Source organism: Ursus americanus, chromosome 20 (assembly GCF_024610735.1).
Source record: "Ursus americanus isolate L20-20 chromosome 20, mUrsAme1.1.p, whole genome shotgun sequence".
Classification (NCBI taxonomy): Eukaryota; Metazoa; Chordata; class Mammalia; order Carnivora; family Ursidae; genus Ursus; species Ursus americanus.
Window position 1 is genome coordinate 24069701 of NC_142146.1, and position 21778 is coordinate 24091478.

A 21778-nucleotide genomic window follows, 5' to 3' on the forward strand; every position below is an offset into this window, starting at 1 on the left:
TATTAGCCTTTTTGGGCAGGATTGCAAGTATCTTCTCCAGATTTTCGAAGGATGGACGTACAATTGGTCTACAGACCTATTGGCAGAGCTTGCATTGTTCCCCAGTTATACATCTTTATCTCCCAAAGATGTCTGAGTAACTGGCCCTGGTTAGTGTCTGGCAATTCCAAGTACAGGAAAGTCCTTTGACTAAGGCTGTGTTAGCCCAGGGGAGCCAAGAGTGGTGCGAGAGGACTGGGTTCAGTCTGAGGGTGCTATACTCCGCAGTTGTCTGAGTCATACTGTATAATGGGTTACATGAAGAACAAGACTTCTACTTCCTTAAATGGGTGGACCTCTGCACACATTGAGATTGCATTCAGAAGTGCTTAGTCTCACATACCAAGGACTGGCTCGAGAGACTCAGCTTCACTTCTTGAATATCCCATGTATTGATTACTAATAGTTTTTTTTATCTGCAATTGTGCCCACTGGGGAGACCCTTTTGCAGCATTCATGGAAATTTTCAACATATTCTGTCATTGGAAAATAATTCAAGTCCTCTGCTGAGTATCTTGAGTGATCTAACTTCTTCTTCTATCTTTTAGATAAATGACCCTTGTGTCACTTACCCAGGTTGTTTTTATATCTGGCCATTTGACCATATGTTGCTCCCACTGGCATTTGTCAACTTACTGATCATTCAGCTTTTTATTGTTACTGCATTGTCTTTTAATAAATAAGAGTTCCAAGTTTAATGTAGTCAAATAGAAGTTATAGTTTTAGTATCAAGTTTAAGAAAACCTTCACTACACCAGGGTCAGTAGAGATTATTTACTTAATTTTCTTTCTCTTACAAAATGTGCTTAATTCTCTTTGAATTGATTTCTGTCTATCATGTAAGGTACGAAACCCAATACATTTTAATTTAAAAATGAATGCTTAATATTTCCAGGTGCATTTTATTAAATAGCCCACCTTTTCTACATTAGCAGGCAATGCAAACTTTGTCATGTATCAGGTTTTCATATATGTACATGTATGGTTCTGGACCCCCTGTTCTGTTCCATTGGTTCCGTGTTTTTAATTGATATGTTTGTCTACAACACTATATTATACTGTAAGCTTACTATAAATACTGATATGGGTTTCCCTATTTGGTTCATCATTGTCAGAACAGTCACCTATTTTTCACGACCAGACTGAAAACCGGCGCTCTGGAGTGCACGCGCACGAACCACACTGAAACAGGGAGCTCGGGAGCACGCGCGGGAACCAGGTGCAGCTGGCGGTGTTAGAAGCACAAAGCACAGAGAAGTACTGGCCCTGGAAGTGAAGGCTGGGAGAGCGGCTGTGGGGTGCACGACCCAGACACTGCAGGTTTTTAGCAGCACCAACAGAAACAGAGTTAAAGTGGCCAAGATTGCTCAGTGGAGAGCGGACTGCAATCTCTCTGTTCTGAGACAGAGGCAAGAATAAGGCCACTGCTGCTCTGACTCTCAGAAGAGCCACAGAAAACCGCCAGGGAAAGCTGCCAGAGAACAAAAGCCCAGAAATACCAGCTCACATTGTGCCAATCCCTATGCCCCCTCACAGGGGACAGGGAGACTCTACCCAAACAGGGTTGCCTGAGTATCAGCATGGCAGTCCCCTCCCCAGAAGCCAGGCTGAAAAATCAAGAAGCCCACATTCCTAAGGTCCCTAAAAAACAACTGCACATTGCTTGGGTCCTGGTCAAAAATTTCAGCTCTGTATATCCCTGCAACCTCTCCTCATCAGAATGACGAGGAGGAGGAACCCACAACAAAGGAAAGAACAGAGACTGTGGCCTCTGCCTCAGAACTAATGGATATGGATATAACCAAATTGTCAGAAATGGAGTTCAGAGTAACAATGGTCAAGATGATGTGTAGGCTTGAAAAAAATATTAATGAAAATATTAACAAGAATGTAGAATCTCTAAGGGTGGAAATGAGAGTGAATCTGGCAGAAATTAAGAATGCTATGAATCAAATGCAGTCTAAACTGGATGCTCTGATGGCCAGGCTAAACGAGGCAGAAGAATGAATTAGTGAGTTTGAAGATGAGATGATACAAAGGAAGGAAAAATTTTTTCATGTGTCTGTTAGCCATTTGTATGTCTTCATTGGAAAAGTGTCTGTTCATATCTTCTGCCCATTTTTTGATTTGTTTATTTGTTTCTCGTGTATTCAGTTTGAGAAGTTCTTTGTAGATCTTGGATACCAGTCCTTTTTCTGTAGTGTCATTTGCAAATATATTCTCCCATTCCGTGGGCTGCCTCTTAGTTTTTCTGACTGTTTCCTTGGCTGTGCAGAAACTTTTAATCTTGATGAAGTCCCATAAATTCATTTTGTCTTTTGTTTCTCTTGCCTTTGGGGATGTGTCATGAAAAAGGTTGCTTTGGCCGATGTCGTAGAGGTTGCTGCCTATGTTCTCCTCTAGAATTTTGATGGATTCCTGTCTCACATCGAGGTCTTTCATCCATTTGGAGTTTATTTTTGTGTATGGTGTGAGATAGTGGTCAAGTTTCATTCTTTTGCATGTAGCTGTCCAATTTTCCCAGCACCATTTATTGAAGAGACTGTCTTTTTCCCACCGGATGTTTTTTCCTGCTTTATCAAATATTAGTTGCCCAAAGAGCTGAGGGTCCATTTCTGGGCTCTCTATTCTGTTCCATTGGTCTATGTGTCTGTTTTTGTGCCAGTACCATGCTGTCTTTGTGATCACAGCTTTGTAGTACAGCTCGAAATCCGGCATTGTGATGCCCCCAGCTTTGTTTTTCCTTTTCAACAGTTCCTTGGAGATTCGGGGTCTTTTCTGGTTCCATACAAATTTAAGGACTATGTGTTCCAGTTCTTTGAAAAACATTCTCGGTATTTTGATCGGGATAGCATTGAAAGTGTAGATTGCTCTGGGTAGCATGGACATTTTAACTATGTTAATTCTTCCGATCCATGAGCATGGAGTATCTTTCCATCTTTTTATGTCTTCCTCAATGTCTTTTAAGAGTGATTTATAGTTTCTAGAATAAAGGTCCTTTACGTCTCTGGTTAAGTTAATTCCAAGGTAACGTATGGTTTTTGGTGCTATTGTAAATGGGATGGATTCCCTGATTTCTCAGACACATGAAAAAATGTTCAAAATCATTAGCCATCAAGGAAATTCAAATCAAAACCACACTGAGATACCACCTTACGCCAGTTAGAATGGCAAAAATAGACAAGGCAAGAAACAACAATTGTTGGAGAGGATGTGGAGAAAGGGGATCCCTCCTACATTATTGGTGGGAATGCAAGTTGGTACAGCCACTCTGGAAAACCGTGTGGAGGTCCCTTAAAAAGTTAAAAATTGAGCTACCCTATGATCCAGCCATTGCACTACTGGGTGTTTACCCCAAAGATACAGACGTAGTGAAGAGAAGGGCCATATGCACCCCAATGTTCATAGCAGCAATGTCCACAATAGCTAACTCGTGGAAGGAGCCGAGATGCCCTGCAACAGATGACTGGATTAAGAAGTTGTGGTCCATATATACAATGGAATATTACTCAGCAATCAGAAAGAATGAGTTCTCAACATTTGCTACAACATGGACGGCACTGGAGGAGATAATGCTTAGTGAAATAAGTCAAGCAGAGAAAGACAACTATCATATGATTTCTCTCATCTATGGAACATAAGAACTAGAATGAGCAGTAGGGGAAGAAAGGGATAAAGAAAGGGGGGGTAATCAGAAGGGGGAATGAAACATGAGAGACTATGGACTATGAGAAACAAACTGAGGGCTACAGAGGGGAGGAGGGTGGGGGAATGGGATAGACAGGTGATGGGTAGTAAGGAGGGCACATATTGCATGGTGCACTGGGTGTTATACACAACTAATGAATCATCGAGCCTTACATCGAAAACCGGGGATGTACTGTATGGTGACTAACATAATATAATAAAAAATCATTATAAAAAAAAAAAAGAAAGGAAGGAAAAAGAGGGAACTTGGCTTAAAAAATTCCAATTTCAAGAATGTAGAATACAGGAGATTACTGACTCAATGAAACATTCCAATGTCAGAATCATCAACATCCCCAAGGAGGTGGAGAAAGAGAGAGTTCTAGAAGAGATATTTGAACAAATTGTAGCTAAGAACTTCCCGAATGTGGTGAAGGAAACAAGCATTTGTGTCCAAGAGGCAGAGAAGACCCCTGCCAAGATCAATGATAAGAGACCAACACCATGTCACATAATAGTACAATTTGCAAATCTTAGATCCAAGGATAAAATCTTCAAAGCGGCCAGGGGGAAGAGAATCCTCACCTACAGAGGGAAGAACATCAGAATAAAGTCAGACCTGTCTACAGAGACCTGGCAAGCCAGAAAAAGCTGGCAAGACATATTCAGAGCACTAAGTGAGAAGAACATGCAGCCAAGGATCCTTTATCCAGCAAGGCTGTCATTCAGAATTGATGAAGAGACAAGGACCTTCCAAGATCGGAAAACACTGAAAAAATATGTGACCACCAAGCCAGCCATACAAGAAATATTAAGGGGGGTTCCATAAAAGTTAAAAGACCCCAAGAGTGATACAGAACAGAAATTTACAATCTATACAAACAAAGATTTCACAGGCAGCATGACATCATTAAAATCATATCTCTCAATAATCACTCTCAATGTGAATGGCCTAAATGCTCCCATAAAGCACCACAGGGTTGCAGATTGGATAAAAAGACATGACCCATCCATATGCTGTCTACAAGAGACTCATTTGACCCTAAAGATACATCCAGACTGAAAGGGAAGGGACGGAAAACCATTTTTCATGCCAATAGACCTCAAAAGAAAGCTGGGGTAGCAATTCTCATATCAGACAGATTAGATTTTAAGCTCAAGACTGTAGTTAGAGATACAAAAGGACACTCTATAATTCTTAAAGGGTGTATCCAACAAGAGGATCTAACAATTATAAATATCTATGCCCCCAACAGGGGAGCAGCTAGATACACAAGCCAACTCTTAACCAGAATAAAGAGACATATAGATAATAATACGTTAATAGTAGAGGAACTCAACACTCCACTCTCAGCAATAGACAGAACATCTAAGCAGAAAATCAACAAAGAAACAAGAGCTTTGAATGATACACTGGACGAGTTGGACCTCATAGATATATACAGAACACTACACCCTAGAACAACAGAATACTCATTCTTTTCAAATGCACATGGAACTTTCCCCAGAATAGACCGTATACTGGGTCACACATCAGGTCTCAACCGATACCAAAAGACTGACATTATTCCCTGCATATTCTCAAACCACACTGCTTTGAAACTGGAACTCAATCACAAGGAAAAATTTGGAAGAAACTCAAACACTTGGAAACTAAGAACCATTCTGCTTAAGAATGATTACGTAAACCAGGGAATTAAAGAAGACGTTAAGCAATTTATGGAAACCAATGACAACAGAAAACACATTGGTCCAAAACCTATGGGACACTGCAAAGGCGGTCCTAAGTGGAAATAAATAGCCATCCAGGCCTCACTCAAAGGAATAGAAAAATCTAAAATGCAGTCTTTATATTCTCACCTTAAGAAGCTGGAGCTGGAACAGAAGAACAGGCCTAACCCACACACGAGAAGGCAGTTGATCAAGATTAGATGCAGAGATCAATGAATTAGAAACCAGGAGCACAGTAGAGCAGATCAACAGAACTAGAAGCTGGTTCTTTGAAAGAATGAATAAGATCAATAAGCCACGGGCCAGACTTATTCAAAAGAATAGAGAAAGGACCCAAATTAATGAAATTATGAATGAAAGGGGAGCAATCATGACCAACACCAAGGAAATAGAAACAATCATTAGAAATGATTATCAACAACTATATGCCAATAAATTAAACAACCTGGAAGAAATGGATGCCTTCCTGGAAACCTATAAACTACCAAGACTGAAACAGGAAGAAATTGATTATTTAAACAGACCGATTAATTATGAAGAGATTGAAGCAGTGATCAAAAACCTCCCCCAAAACAAGAGTCCAGGGCCTGAGGGATTCCCCGGGGAATTCTACCAAACATTCGAAGAAGAAATAATACCTATTCTCCTGAAGCTGTTTCAAAAAATAGAAACAGAAGAAAAACTACCAAACTCATTCTATGAGGCCAGTAGTACCTTGATCCCCAAACCAGGCAAAGACCCCCATCAAAAAAGAGAATTACAAACCAATTTCCCTGATGAATATGAACGTGAAAATTCTCAACAAGATCCTAGCTAATAGGATCCAACAGTACATCAAAAGGATTATCCATCAAGACCAAGTGGGATTCATCCCTGGGATGCAAGGGTGGTTCAACATTCACAAATCGATCAGCGTGATACATCATATCAACAAGAAAAAAGCCAAAAATCATATGACCCTCTCAATAGATGCAGAAAAAGCATCTGACAAAATACAGCATCCTTTCCTGATTAAAACCCTTCAGAGTGTAGGGATAGAGGGTACATCCCTCAATTTCATAAAACCATCTATGAAAAGCCTACAGCAAATATCATTCTCAATGGGGAAAAGCTGAAAGGCTTTCCCTTAAGATCAGGAACATGACAAGGATGCCCACTCTCACCATTATTATTCAGTATAGTACTAGAAATCCTTGCAACAGCAATCAGACGACAAAAAGGGATAAAAAGTATTCAAATCAGCTAAGAAGAAGTCAAACTCTCTCTCTTTGCAGATGACATGACACTTTATACGGAAAACCCAAAAGACTCCACCCCCAAATTACTAGAACTCATAGAACAATTCAGTAATGTGGCAGGATACAAAATCAATGCTCAGAAATCAGTTGCATTTCTATACACGAACAATGAGACTGAAGAAAGAGAAATTAGGGAATCGATTCCATTTACAATAGCACCAGAGAGGTAAAGGATCTGTATTCTAGAAACTACAGAACACTGATGAAAGACATTGAAGAAGACACAAAAAGATGAAAAAACATTCCATGCTCATAGATCAGAAGAATAAACATAGTTAAAATGTCTATGCTACCCAGAGCAATCTACACTTTCAACGCCATCCTGATCAAAGTACCAATGACATCTTTCAAAGAGCTGCAACAAACAATCCTAAAATTTGTGTGGAACCAGAAAAGACCCCAAATCGCCAAGGAAAGGTTGAAAAAGAAAAAGAAAGTTGGGGGCATCACGTTGCCTGATTTCAAGCTATACTACAAAGCCGTGATCACAAAGACAGCATGGTACTGACACAAAAACAGACACATAGACCAATGGAACAGAATAGAGACTCCAGAAATGGACCCTCGGCTCTATGGTCAACTAATCTTTGACAAAGCAGGAAAAAACATCTGGTGGAAAAAAGACTCTTCAATACAGTCTCTTCAATAAATGGTGCTGGGAAAATTGGACAGCTATATATAAAAGAATGAAACTTGACCACTCTCTCACACCACACACAAAGATAAACTCCAAACGGATGAAAAGAACCTTGATGTGAGACAGGAATCCATCAACATCATAGAGAAGAACATAGGCTGTAACCTCTTCGATATCGGCCACACCAACTTCTTTCATGACACATCTCCAAAGGCAAGAGAAACAAACAAACAAAAAAAATGAACTTTTGGGACTTCATCAAGATAAAAAGTTTCTGCACAGCAAAGGACACAGTCATCAAAACAAAGAGGCGACCCACAGAATGGGAGAAGATATTTGCAAATGAAACTACAGATAAAAGGCTGGTATCCAAGATCTATCAAGAACTTCTCAAACTCAATACCCAAGAAACAAATGATCAAATAAAAAAATGGGCAGAACATATGAACAGACACTTTTCCAATGAAGACATACAAATGGCTATCAGACACATGAAAAAATGTTCAAAATCATTAGCCATCAGGGAAATTCAAATCAAAACCACATTAAGATACCACCTTACTCCAGTTAGAACGGCAAAAATTGACAAGGCAAGAAATGACAAATGTTGGAGAGGATGTGGAGAAAGGGGATACCTCTTACACTGTTGGTGGGAATGCAAGTTGGTACAGCCACTTTGGAAAACAGTATGGAGGTCCCTCAAAAAGTTAAAAATAGAGCTACCCTATGACCCAGCAATTGCACTACTGGGTATTTACCCCAAAGATACAGACGTAGTGAAGAGAAGGGCCATATGCACCCCAATGTTCATAACAGTATTGTCCACAATAGCTAAATTGTGGAAGGAGCCGAGATGCCCTTCAACAGACGAATGGATAAAGAAGATGTGGTCCACATATACAATGGAATATTACTCAGCCATCAGAAAGAACGATTACCCAACATTTGCAGCAACATGGACAGGACTGGAGGAGATTATGCTAAGTGAAATAAGTCAAGCAGAGAAAGACAATTATCATATGGTTTCACTCATTTATGGAACATAAGGAATAGCAGGGAGATCGGTAGGAGAAGGAATGGAAGAATGAAGGGGGGCTAAACAGAAGGAGGAATGAACCACGAGAGACTATGGACTCTGGGAAACAAACTGACGGTTTCAGAGGGGAGGGGGATGGGGGATTGGGCTAGGCTGGTGATGGGTATTAAGGAGGGCACATATTGCATGGAGTACTCGGTGTTATATGCAAATGATGAATCACGGAACACTACATCAAAAACTAATGATGTACTGTATGGTGACTAACATAACATAAAAAAAAGAACAGTCAGCTATTTTTGCAATTCTGTTATTTAAAGTCACCTTGCTGGATTCCATAAAAAAATACCAACTAGAAAAATCAAAAGAAAAAAAATCTTGTTGAGATTCAGGATTTTCTTTGGAATTTCACTAGATCTATCCATCCATTAAGGGTTAGCTAATGTTTTTGTGATATTAAAATTTTATTGATGCATAAATATTTTACTGAACTTATTTAGATATTTATTTAGATATTCTTTAGTACCTTTCAACAAGGACAAAATTTTCTTCCTAAAGTTCAGGTACATTTTTTGCTAGGCATCTTTTTTGTTTACTATTACATATAGAATTTTTTTTAATTGCATTTATTTGCCATTTGCTGCTCAAGTACAGAAATGTAATTGACTTTGAATATTTTTCTTGTAATTCTCAATTTTGCTGAAGGCATTAATAAATATCAGTAATTTCTCTGTAGATTGTTTTGGGCTTTTTGTGTAAGCAATTATAACATTTGAAAATATGACAAGTTTGCTACTTTCTTAATAATCTTTACTTTTATTTTTCCCTTCTTATGGCACTAGTCAGGGTTGCTAGTGTATTGCAAACAGAAATGGCAACAACGATGTGTTTATCTTGATCCTGATTTTTAGAGGAAATACTTTCAGTGTTTCAACTGATTATTATATTGGCTTTTTAAAAAAAAATTGGGGTAGACATAATTCATCAAAAAGCAGAAGATTCCCTTATTTGTATTTTTGCCATGAGCTCTACCAAAAATATTTTTAATGTGTACTGTGTTGGAACTCTGGAACTTAGAAATGATCATATTGTCTCCTTTAATCAATTAATATGGTAGACTTATTAATAGACTTTCTAATGTTGAAACTTTCTTTGCTGTGATAAATTCAATTTGCTCAGAATGCACTGTTGCTTTTTATCATTGTTGGATTCAGTTTGTTTTTATTTAGAATCTTTGCATCTACATTTATGGTGAGATTAGCTTGTCATTTTCTTTCCCATGCTTTGTAAGCTGTCCTTAGCTGGTTTTAATGTCAAGATTATATAATTTTTCTATCCCCTGAAAGAATCTGTTTAAGATTGAGGTTATAGGGGTGCCTGGGTGGCTCAGTCATCAGGCGTCTGCCTTCGGCTCAGGGCGTGATCCCAGTGTTCTGGGATCCACATCAGTGTTCGAGCCCCACATCAGGCTCTTCTGCTGGGAGCCTGCTTCTTTCTCTCCCACTCCCCCTGCTTGTGTTCCCTCTCTCACTGGCTGTCTCTCTCTCTGTCAAATAAATAAATAAAATCTTAAAAAAAAAAAAAGATTGAGGTTATATGTTTATTAAATGTTTGGGACAATCTACAGAGAAATTACTGATATTTATTAATGCCTTCAGCAAAATTGACAATTACAAGAAAAATATTCAAAGTCAATTACATTTCTGTACTTGAGCAGCAAATGGCAAACATCCATAAAATCATTTGAGTTTAATATTTGGGAGGAAAATATTTAGGCAAGTGATTTGATTTGTTTAACAATTACAAGGTAATTCAAATTTCCTTTCTCGAGTCAGTTTTTAAAAATTTTTCTACAAACTTTCCATTTCATCTAATTTTGAAAAATTATTGGCATAAAGTTCTTTTTTTTATTATATTACCTCCTTAATCTCTGCTGTACTGCTGTCATTTCCTCTTGTTCATTTCTAACACTAAAGTTTCTAATAGGAAAGTTTTGTTGTTAGTGAATGATCTATGTTTTTGGCTGATGTTTCTGTAACTTTATCTCCATTTTTTCAAGAGTTCAAGTGGATAAAACATTCTAGGTTGGCACTGATTCTTATCAACAGTTTGAAGATAGTGTTGAATTTTCTTCAGGCTTTTATTGTGTTGAGAGGAGGGCTCCTGCTCAAATTGGCTTCCATTTACAGATAAAGTCTTTTCTCTAAGCCTGCTTTTAAGATCTTCTCTTTGCATCTAGTATTTAGTTTCACAACATTTCTTGGTTTGGTTTCATTACATTTATTCTGTTCAGATTTGTCGGGCTTCCTAAATCTGAATATTGAGCTGCATTAATTTTGAAAAATCCTTAATAGTTTATTACTCACCATTCTCTTCTCTCTTTCTAAAAGTCCACATATTTTTAGATCTTTTTACTCTAACCATATTCCTCTTGACTTTTTTTTTTCATGTGTAATACATTGTAATACATTGGATTTTTTCCTTTTCTGATTCACTGATTTTTTTTTCTTATTCTGTGATTAACCTGCTGTCCATCCTATTCATTGAGTTTACTTTTAATTATTATCTTTCTCATTTATAAAAGTTCTATTTGGTTCTTCATATACACGAGTTAATTTTGATAGTTTTTGTCCCTCCATCATATCGAATTTTCTTTAAATAAATTTAGCATACTTGTATTCTACCTTGTTACCTATGACCTCCCATGTGCTTAAAAATCCCCATTCGCCTACTAAATCTTAGATTATTGCTGGAGTTTCCCTAGCTCAAAAACTCTCTTTCAATAAATAAATTTTTAAAAATCATTCTAAACTGATTCCAAATAGCCACAAGTTCATCTCTTAATGCCACTCAGTTCAGTCTTTCACGTGCCCACCTTAACCTCCATTCTGGTTAAGTTCACTCAAAAGTGAATCAGACACGACCTCTGCCTTCACACAGCTCAGAGTCTAGAAAGGGAAGAGGAACACAATAAAGAAACAAACACACAGACCAATGAGCTCATAAGCACCATTTATAACTTCCAAAGTTTCTCCTCAATATAATCAGTCATTTTAGCAGTTTTCTAGCTAATAAATATTCATCTCACCTCCCATCTTGCATCAACATTAATATGAATGTTTGCTATGAAATGCTAATACTTAGGCAAAAAATTGGATTCTCCACGTTGAGCCTGTACGTATTTTTCTCAAGAACTGAAAGAGGTATTTTTAAAGTAGATTAAATAAAATTGAGTTACCATATAATTTCAAGAAATTGAAGCAATTAGATGAACATTTCAGTAGACATTTATCTAGTGAAACTTCGATGTTCTCTCTGAGCCAAATCAGTCCCCATGAAATGTGTCAAATAAATACATTCAAAGCCTCATGGAATTTGGGGGAAGCCTGTTATGGAGACAAGCAGGATTGCTCAGTGGGGCTCCCAGACATTCTCCTTGTCTGCAAACAAGCTAGCTGGGATGGACAGCTGATTTTTACTGATGTGAGAGGCTGAAACTAAACTCAAACCTCCTGAAACTGGGGACCCAGGCCCTTCTCTTCAGAGCACCCAATGTTTCCCACCACTTCTCTGACAGGCTGGCACCTAAGCTTTTGGCACTCAACAGTCTGTTTTTCTCACACTGGCACGCCATCACCACACTAACCCATATAAAAAGAAATGCAAGAAGGGAAACCACTCCCACACCACCACCCTCTGCATCACAAACCCACAATGTCCTGCCTGTCCTAAGTCTGCCTCTCCATCAGATGCTGACTCCAGAGACACAGGAACTTGCAGATCCTTCTGTCCTATGGCTTCCAGCTTGTCCGAAGGGATTGTACCATATCATTCATGACAGTGGCATGACAGCTATAATCCCTGAATTGGGAACATTCCCTAATACCAACGTCCAGGTGAATTCTGTTGGATATAGAGAATATCACTAAGAATGCATATATCCAGCCAGAGAGGGTCCATATATATGACTTCTTAAAATTCTCAGCCTGAATTTATTAATCTTCTTAATACCCATTTGTCTAGTGTCTCAATTAGTTGGTCACTCAATTGAAAAAATGTTTTAATGTTAAATTCACCTCCCAAAACGGTTAAAATCATGTCTCCGTTCTTAAAGTAATAAAACTGTAATACTTTTTATAAGAATCAGACTAACAAGATTTGTCCAAGGATAACAAGTCACAAGAAAACATTTAGTCCACGGGTATGTTTTAATGGGTTGCAAAATATTTAAAGTTTTTCTTTAAAATGGAATGACTCTGTGAAGCATACCATGTGTATTAGGCCACAGTCTCCATCATAGTCTATCAGAAGACTCATCTTATTATCCCACGATCTCTCAAGGTAACTTAGTTTATACATCCTGGCTTTCACTATTTGCCTTTAGAAGATTATTTAAAAAAAAATGAAATGATGATAGTGAAAATGTATAGAAAACCCAAAGGACTTTTTTTCTTTTAATATAGATAATATAGATGAGATAAAGATTCTTCAATCACCTTAAGCATCTGCCTGGGCTCTTCATTTCCTATTTCATCATATATTTGACAAAGAGTTGGTATAGATATCCTGGAGGCAGAAATTGTTCTCAGAAAAAGTATCAATTTTTACAATAGTTCTCCCATTAGACAACAGCTTTCTATCAGGATTTTTGCATATGTTTCTTCCATTATGCAACCAAACAAACAAACAAACAAAAAAGCAGGCAAATATTTCAGAAAGTGAAGGGAACATTATTACAATGTTCCATATTGAAAATGAAAATATTCAAAGTATACAAAAATCATCTCAGATGTAATTAATACCTGATCAAGGGCCTAATGTTTTAGAGAATATATATATATATATATATATCATATAAATATATGTTTTTTAAATGCCTTCAATTATCTTAAAAATATTGGACAAATTGAGAGTCCCAGAAAGTGAAAGATGAACAGAAAAATCAAAAGAACAAGAAATAGACCAAGAGCAGAGATTCTATTTGAAGTGAAAAGGCCATTCAACACCAGCAGTAAGAACACATTTTGAGAGGCAACCGACTTGGGTAAATACATGTCAAATTGCCTTTGACTTAAATCAAGCACAACAGAGCCAAACAATACATTCATCAGAATGCACACCTGAGATGTGCAGCTTTGAGAGTTATGATCTGATGATTTTGAATAAGCAAGAAGGCTATGTTGTTTTCTCTCTCTGAATAATAAAATGTGCTAAATTGGACATCATTTCTACATTCATTTATTCATCCATCCATCCCTCAAACATCTCTTGAGAACTTACTGAGTGTCAGACACTCACACTACACGTGTTGGGGATACGACCCGGAAGGAGAGACGCAGAGCCTGTTCCCAGATGAAAACTCAATTTTAATGGAGCACGGAACTATTATGACAGAAACTAGCTTTTCAGAAAGGTTGTTTCAGATCACAGTCAATGCTAGGAAGACAATGAACAAGCTGACGTAACAGAGTGGCTGGACGTGGTCCAACCTTCAGACAGGGTGGTCACAGAAGGCCTTTCTAGGAAATGTGTGTGGCACAAGTCTTCTCACATTCGGATCCTCAGGTGACTCACCCGAGGAGCTTACTGAAATGCAGATTCTGATTCAGAGGGTGCTGTAGGGCCTGAGATTCTGCATTTCTCATGAACTCCTGGGTGACGTTGACATGCCAGGTCCTCGGACCTCTTTCACATTGAATAGTAAGGAGTCTAAATAAGAAATGAGAACAGTAGGGGCGCCTGGGTGGCACAGCGGTTAAGCGTCTGCCTCCGGCTCAGGGCGTGATCCCGGCGTTACAGGATCGAGCCCCACGTCAGGCTCCTCCGCTATGAGCCTGCTTCTTCCTCTCCCACTCCCCCTGCTTGTGTTCCCTCTCTCGCTGGCTGTCTCTCTCTCTGTCAAATAAATAAATAAAATCTTTAAAAATAAATAAATAAATAAAAGAAATGAGAACAGTAAAAAGAACTGGGGCAGGAGCTTTCTGTTTTGATGACAATCACATGTAGGGGTTTGGGGAAGGAACTGCACCAAGCCCAGCCTCCCGTCCACCTCATTTCCAAATTTCTATCATTTGTTTCATAGGAGGCCCAGCGCATGGTGGAAAGATACCTGCTCTGAGACCAGGCAGTCCTGGGCTTCAATTCTGTCTCCACATTCTCACAGCACTGAGGTTTTGGACAGTTCACTTACTTTCCCTTTTTTTTTTTAAGTTTCAATCTTCTCCATTCTAGTAGAATCCTTGGATAATCTGTCTGGCTTATAGAAAATCATCAGTAAATGATAGACACTCTAGATTGGCTGATCCGACCTCACTTCCAAGCCTTTTTTTTTTTCTTTTTTTTTTCTTCCTTTTTCTTTTTCTATTTCTACTCTAAAGGTGTGAAAACTTTAAAAATAGACTGGAAAACTTTGATCTTTCAGCCTTTCTTCCAGCTAGAGATGGCCATGTGAAAGAGTTATAGTCAATGACATCTTGATGGAAATCCCCGAACACTCCTTCCTGCCCACAAAGGCAAAGCCTCAAAAGGAGAAGCCTTTGCTCTCTGCCTTTCACTATCCTTTCTGCCTCAACAGAAATGAGTTCTAAAGGCGCAACAGGCATCTTACAACCACGAGGTGACAAGAATGAGAATGAGGTGCGGGCTGGCTCAGTCGGAAGAGCATGCAACTCTTGATCTCAGGGTCGTGAGTTCAAGCCCCATGCTGGGTGTAAAGGTTACTTAAATAAATAAAACTTAAGAATGAAAAGAACGAGAATGACAAGCAGCACCTGAAGACAGCAGAGCAGAAAGGCAAAAAAGAGCCTACCACTATTGCTGTCACCATTCCAAACATGGGCTGCTCAGCTCCAGACCCCTCTCAATATGAGAAAATAAAGCCCTTACTGGTTAAGCTTACGTTGTTAGGTTTTCAGGGTCTTGCGGCTAACTGCAATTGATACCTAACTGTGTAGTGCAGCTACTCATTATTATCATTTCTTCTGAAGCCACTTAGTAAGAGGAAAAGGCAGGCGCAATGTAAAACTTGTGTCAGTGTACGTAACACCTGCTGCTATCCACCAAAAGTGAGGCTGCCAAGAAAGCCATTGCATTTGAATACGGTTTGTATTACTGCCGAAGAGAATGCGAGGAGCTTCACATATCAACCCCTAAATTCTCCAGACAAATCTGAAGTGCCCACTTTTTAGAAATTATAATTAAAAGTCTCCAGGTCAGGGGTGCCTGGGTGGCTCAGTGGTTAAGCATCTGCCTTTGGCTCAGGTCATGATTCCAGGGTCCTGGGATCGAGCCCCACATCGGGCTCCCTGCTCTGCTGGGAGCCTGCTTCTTCCTCTCCCACTCCCCCTGCTTGTGTTCCCTCTCTCGCTGTGTCTCTCTCTGTCAAATAAATAAATAAAATCTTTATTAAAAAAAATAATAAGTCTCCAGGTCTGGGATAACTGATGATGTTGTTGCTCCGTAATGCATAGCCTAGTGTCAACCATCATTTCAAACCAAATCTGGGAAATAACAAAAATAATTTGCCTCGGACCCTGTGCCTGAAACAATAAGGCCCATATGATATACTCAACCGGTTTGAATGGAAAAACCAGATTAGTATAATGAATGAACTGCTGTGAAATGAAGTTGGGAAAACTGAGACACATGCAACAGAGGAAAGCAACTTTTAAAAGAAACTGAACGCTGTCAAGTAGGTGAAGTTCCTTTAATAAAATTAATTAATCAGCAAGTGTATCCTCGTGTCTATTATATGCAAGGCATTTAGGAAATTCAAAGACTATGAAGCAGTATGCCAAGTTTAAGGCCCTTCACAGCGTGAGAAAGGCAAGCCAGATGAATGCAACCAGCAGCAAGCACAGAGCCGGCTAAGGGAAGGATCCCCACTGTGAGCTCAGGTGGTTCAGGTAAACCGGTAACATAGAAAAGAGGTAGGATTCTCTTGGTGACTGGGAGTGACAAAGATGATTCAAGTAAGGAAAAATCTGAGAAGTGGATGTGGAGAAAAAAGAGGATGAATTATATTAGTTGAGCATGAACAAATCAGCTTGGTTTGTCCAGGGACTTCAAGAAGGTTAATGTGAATGTTTGTTAGAAAGTGGGTTGCGGGGGTAAACTGAATGTAAAACCTGCTTTCATGAAAGCACATCGGTTTACAGTAAAAAGAGGAGGCGCTGCTCCCTTGCTTCCTCAACACACAGCCTTTCCTCTGTGCACGCACACCCGTCACGTCTCCCTGTGTCCAATCTCTTCTTATGAGGACAGCGGTTGGACGGGATTAGGGTTCACCATCACGGCTTCATTTCACCTTAATTACCTCTTTAAAGGTCGTAACTCCAAAATGCAGTCAGTCACATGCTGAGGTGATGAGTTTAAGGCTTCAACATGTGATTTGGGGAGCACACAATTCAGGCCATAACTGTCCCCAAGCCAGAAACTTGGAGTCAGTTTTCTTAGGCCTTCATCTCCTTCTGCCAAGTCCTACTTAGTCTGTGAATTCTAGTTCCACACCATGTAAACCCCTTAGAAAGACATAATAAAATGTTAACTAACTGGAATTTAAATAAAAACTTGAAAAAAAAAAGACATAATGAAATATTTAAGACATAAGCTAGGCCTACCTATGTAGAGGTAAACTTCAACTCCCTGACTTTTATAATCTGCTTCCAAAAGCGGGTCAACTATTTGCTAGTGCAGCTCCAGAAATTAATGTTCAGTGTATCAAACTTCACTCATCTTTCAAGATTTGCTTCAATAGTATGTTCCCTATGAAGTTCTTAACTCTGTTCCAACTCTTGCTGGCCCCACCCTAACCTTTTCCTTTTTCTAGAAAGAATTTACCATTTCTTTCACTCTACTATCACTGAATACACTATATCACAACTACTGGGTTTGTGCCCTTCATAAGATCACAAGCTCTTGGGAGAGAAAAAATAATCCCAATAAAAGAATGTACACTCAAGTTTGATTATATGACTGTAAATCTTAGTTCTTTTAAGATTTTTTTTTTTACTCTGTCAACTTTATCAAATTACTTAAATTCATTGCTAAATGGGAATAAGAATAATGTCTAATTCATATGGTTATAATAAGAAATAAATGAAGTTTCCGTTAATACGAAGTAGAGACTGAATAACAACTAGCTATTAAAATAAAACAGAGAATATAACAATGACCACAACTATCTCTCACTAAGCATATTCCATTTCCTCTGTCTTCTGTGATTTGCATATATTATTTCTTATAAACCCTGATAAAATTGATTCATATATTGGGATTCACAAAAGGGCCAGTGGCCTGACGTCGAGACCTATGCCAGCCTGCACTTACAGGAAACACCTGTCAAGGAATCCAAACACACACCAAGCACAATCCTCCCAATCAGCTTTAGCTAGCTTATTACCCAAAAACATAGGAGCCTCATAAGGCAATCCCCTACCTCCTAGCCAATCATGCCCTGTTTCCATGTTGCCCCTTCTAACTCCCGAAAAACTCATTCTTGTCCAAAATCCCTCAGGAAGAGCGACCCACTGCTTGTGAGGCACTGTACACTCCCAATCCATGGAGTGTTTTCCCTTGAATAAAGGGCATCATGCCCGTTACAGAATTGTATATTTTTTTGTCATTTGACAATCTGAAACAAATGCAGACAGTACAATTACTCCATTTTATAGATGAGAAAACTCAGTCCCTGAGAGGATAAGCAGCTCGTCTAAGATCTGACACCCAACACGTGGTAGAACCAGGATTTGAGCTCAAGTATAGATGATCCGAAGCGGACTGTCTCCATTCTGACATCCCCAAACAATAGCTCAGATCTGAAGGCAGAGGGGGTGCTTGATAAGTATTTGTTGAATTACTTAATCCACTATTAATCCACTTTTAAGACTGTTAAAATATTTCTTACTGATGGTGAAAGAGGGGAACTGTAAATGCACTCAGTAATGCTAGACATAGACATAGAAGTTAGTGGTTTACACACCATTTTTAGAATGGAAGTAAAATATGTATCCAAAAAAAGGAGGGTATTAGGTGGTAAAAATCACCAGATTTCTCCTGAAGTTCCCCATACCTTCCCTCCCTTTCCTTCTCTTCTACCTCTCTCCACCCCACACACACCCCAGATCACCTAGCTGAGAGCTACTGAGTGCACAAACAGTACTTTGCATTTTATGCTAATCTCCCATCAGTGTTGTTCCTTGTATCCCATACCTTGCTAGCCTTTTCTATAAAATGTTTTTCTGCATTTCAAAAAAAAACCCAAACAATATAGATATTAATGATTAAAGTATATTTTAAAAATAGAAATGCACAGTTGATACCTCTTAAAGACCATCGTCTGAGCCTAGGTAGGAAATTAATTTGATTAACACAAATCTTATTTTCACAACCCAGTGAACTTCAGTGATACATTTGTAGGAGATGTGATATTGGGTCAAGTCAGGCTACATGCTCACTTAGAGTTTTCTAGTGCTATGATACAATATTGCTCCAGTTACACAGTGACATTTTAATGATTTTCAAACACTTCTCCTGAAGTTCTAAAAATACCATACGCTACGATGTGCCTTTCTTGCAAGACGTGCCATCAACTGGTGAATTTTAATGTATTTTCCTCTATTAAGTGCAAGTAAAAAAAAAATGTATATATATATATATATATATATATATATATATATATATATATATATATATATTTTAAATCATTTAATAACCATTGGCTTACAATAGTTAGTTTGCCTCCACAAAAATACTACATGCTTTTGTGGGACATTTATAATAAGGTAGTAACAGAAAAATACATTCTTAAGTGTTCAGTACATATTAGAAATAATACCTAATCTCATAAAAAGTAATAATCATTTGAGGAAAAAGTCGTAAAGCTATAAAAAATTTAGGGACTGCTACCAAATATTTCAAAATTCCTAAATCATATTTTGCATTATATAATTAATGTTAAAAATGTTTTGTTGATATTTTTGCTTTAAACTTTGCAAGAGATAGAACATGATTGTACATGTTCCCTGAACAAATAAATTGGACTATTACTGAGCATAGTTGAACATATTTACTTAAATATAAATATAAAACTCATTTTTAAGATCGAACTTTGAGTAAAATTGTTATTCGTTCTGGAGTATTCAAATTCATGCCCCCCGCCCCCAAATGGCAGGTACAGTCTTTCGTGTGCAAGCAGGTCTGCCGGTGTAACACACTTGGCCTCTCTCTGTTCCTTTACACACTTCTTTCCTGGGAGAAGAGGCGGAACTTAATTGGATTGAGTTTGGAACGCCATATTGGTATATATAGAGCAGCCCCTTTCTCTTCAAGGCTCGGCTGCCTTTGGGGAACGCCTGATCTGCTCTGGTACCGGAGCTCAAAATTATAACTTGGGGAGCTCTGCCTTGCCTCATTATAGCTCTGTTTGTGACTGCGGGGTAACTTTGCCTAACTGCGGAGCTCACAAAGGGGAAGCTCACTTGCTGTAGAGGAATGTCAGAGCCTCTGTTCGTCAGTTTTATCAGAAAGGTGATAAGCTGATCTCCCATCTGCTTTATTCTTATTTTCTTATGAGTTGGTCCAGCACTTGGGTGGCGAAAAAGAGTGTTTTAATTGAGCTCTTTCAAACCCCAGATGAGTAAGTGTATTTTGCTCCTTTTATCAATGTTCAGTTTTCTAAAACAGGGATTTCTCCCTATCTGCAGACGTAATAGGCCCAAGACAAAGGTGATGAGCTAAATTTTATAAAACCATTACACATAATTCTCATTTTCAAAGCAAGTCGAGTTGATTAAATTGCTCCCTTTGAAGCAAAAAAAAACAAAAACAAAAGTAGTCATATATTTTTTAGTTTTATATTTCTATCTATCTACACATAAATGTGAGTGTACATAATATACACATACACATTTAATATATGAATGATGATTTTATTCAAATAATCCTTACTGTGGCATAATAAAAATATATATATTTGGTCTTTATCTCCCGTTCCTGGCAAACAAGTCTATAACTCTTGGAATCTCTGTGATGATGAGTAGTGACTTTTATATACTAATGAATGATTGGTGGCTGGGGGTCCCTAGATAGCTTCAGTGGTGAAACACCCAGGCAAGACCAGAGAGTTGGAACTTCACCCCACCCCTAACCTTCTGGGAGAGGAAAGGGGCTGGAGACTGAGTTAATCACCAATGGCCAATGATGTAATCAATCATGCCTACATAATGAAATCTCCATAAAAACTCTTCAACAGCAGGCTTTGGAGAGCCTCTGAGTTGGTAAACACACTGAGGGCCTGGACGTTTGGCAACCCACAGAGAGTGTGGCTCCACATTCCTCCTCCCCATGCCTTGCCCCATGCATCTTTTCCATTGTGCTGTTCCCGAGTTCCTTTGTAATAATATAAGTAAAGTGTTTCCCTGAGTGCTGTGAGCCATTCTAACAAATTCTCAAATCTGAAAAGGAGGATGTGGGGGAGGCCCTAACTTTATAGCCAAGTCAGACAGAAGTGTTCAGTTACCCTGGGCACCCAGTATTTGTGCCTGGCATAAGAAGCGAGGGCAGCCTTGTGGGAATGAGTCCATAAACATATGGAGTCTGACACTAACTCTGAGTAGTGTCAGAGCTGAATTAAATGATAGGACCCCAGCTGGTGTCCAGAAAGTTAGTATGGAGAAAACCCACACATGTGTCACAAGTGCTGTGACCAAATACAGTTCACACTTACCTTCTGTATTTCTATAATACAAAAAAAAAAAAAAAACAAAAAACAAAAAACAAAAAAAAACAAAAACAAAAACAAGAAAAAGAAAAACAAAACAAACAAGCAAAAAACTATGCACCCAGACTCCCACATTTTCTATTCTCTCACTGGACAGGTATTACACTTACTCTAATATCCAAGTAACTTTCATTGTAAGACTGTTCTTTCCTTATGTATGTAGAATATGCCTCACTGTATAGTCATGCAAACACACAGGAAAAGAGTCGTGTATTTGCAAACATTTTAAATGATGGAAGTGGGGGTGGGGGCACCACACCATGACAGTTCTCCTTTCGGCCTGTATTTCAAGAGATATTATATATTTAAAACACTCCCATACATGTTTTAAAAGAGCTGGAGTAAAAGAGTTCATTCTTAAAAAGACATAATTGTTGAAAGGTCCGATAACTCATAAAGAATTTGCTACATAGGACATCCCTGCAATGACGATTGCTTTTTCTCTGGTCACCAAAGTATCTTACCCTACTCCTGTTTAAATGAAACGGTATCAACATTTTTTCAGTGTCAATTTTTGTCAGTTTGCATGAATTGCAAGGTATTTCTTCATAAGTATAAACAGAAGGTAAAAG

At 38.5% G+C, this 21778-nt stretch overlaps 1 protein-coding gene across 2 annotated transcripts in view; it reads right to left on the reverse strand.

Annotated features, from left to right (window-relative positions):
* Window positions 1–21778, reverse strand: part of KCNH8 (potassium voltage-gated channel subfamily H member 8) — a 360902-nt gene that overhangs the window by 183431 nt on the left and 155693 nt on the right. The window lies entirely within an intron of this gene.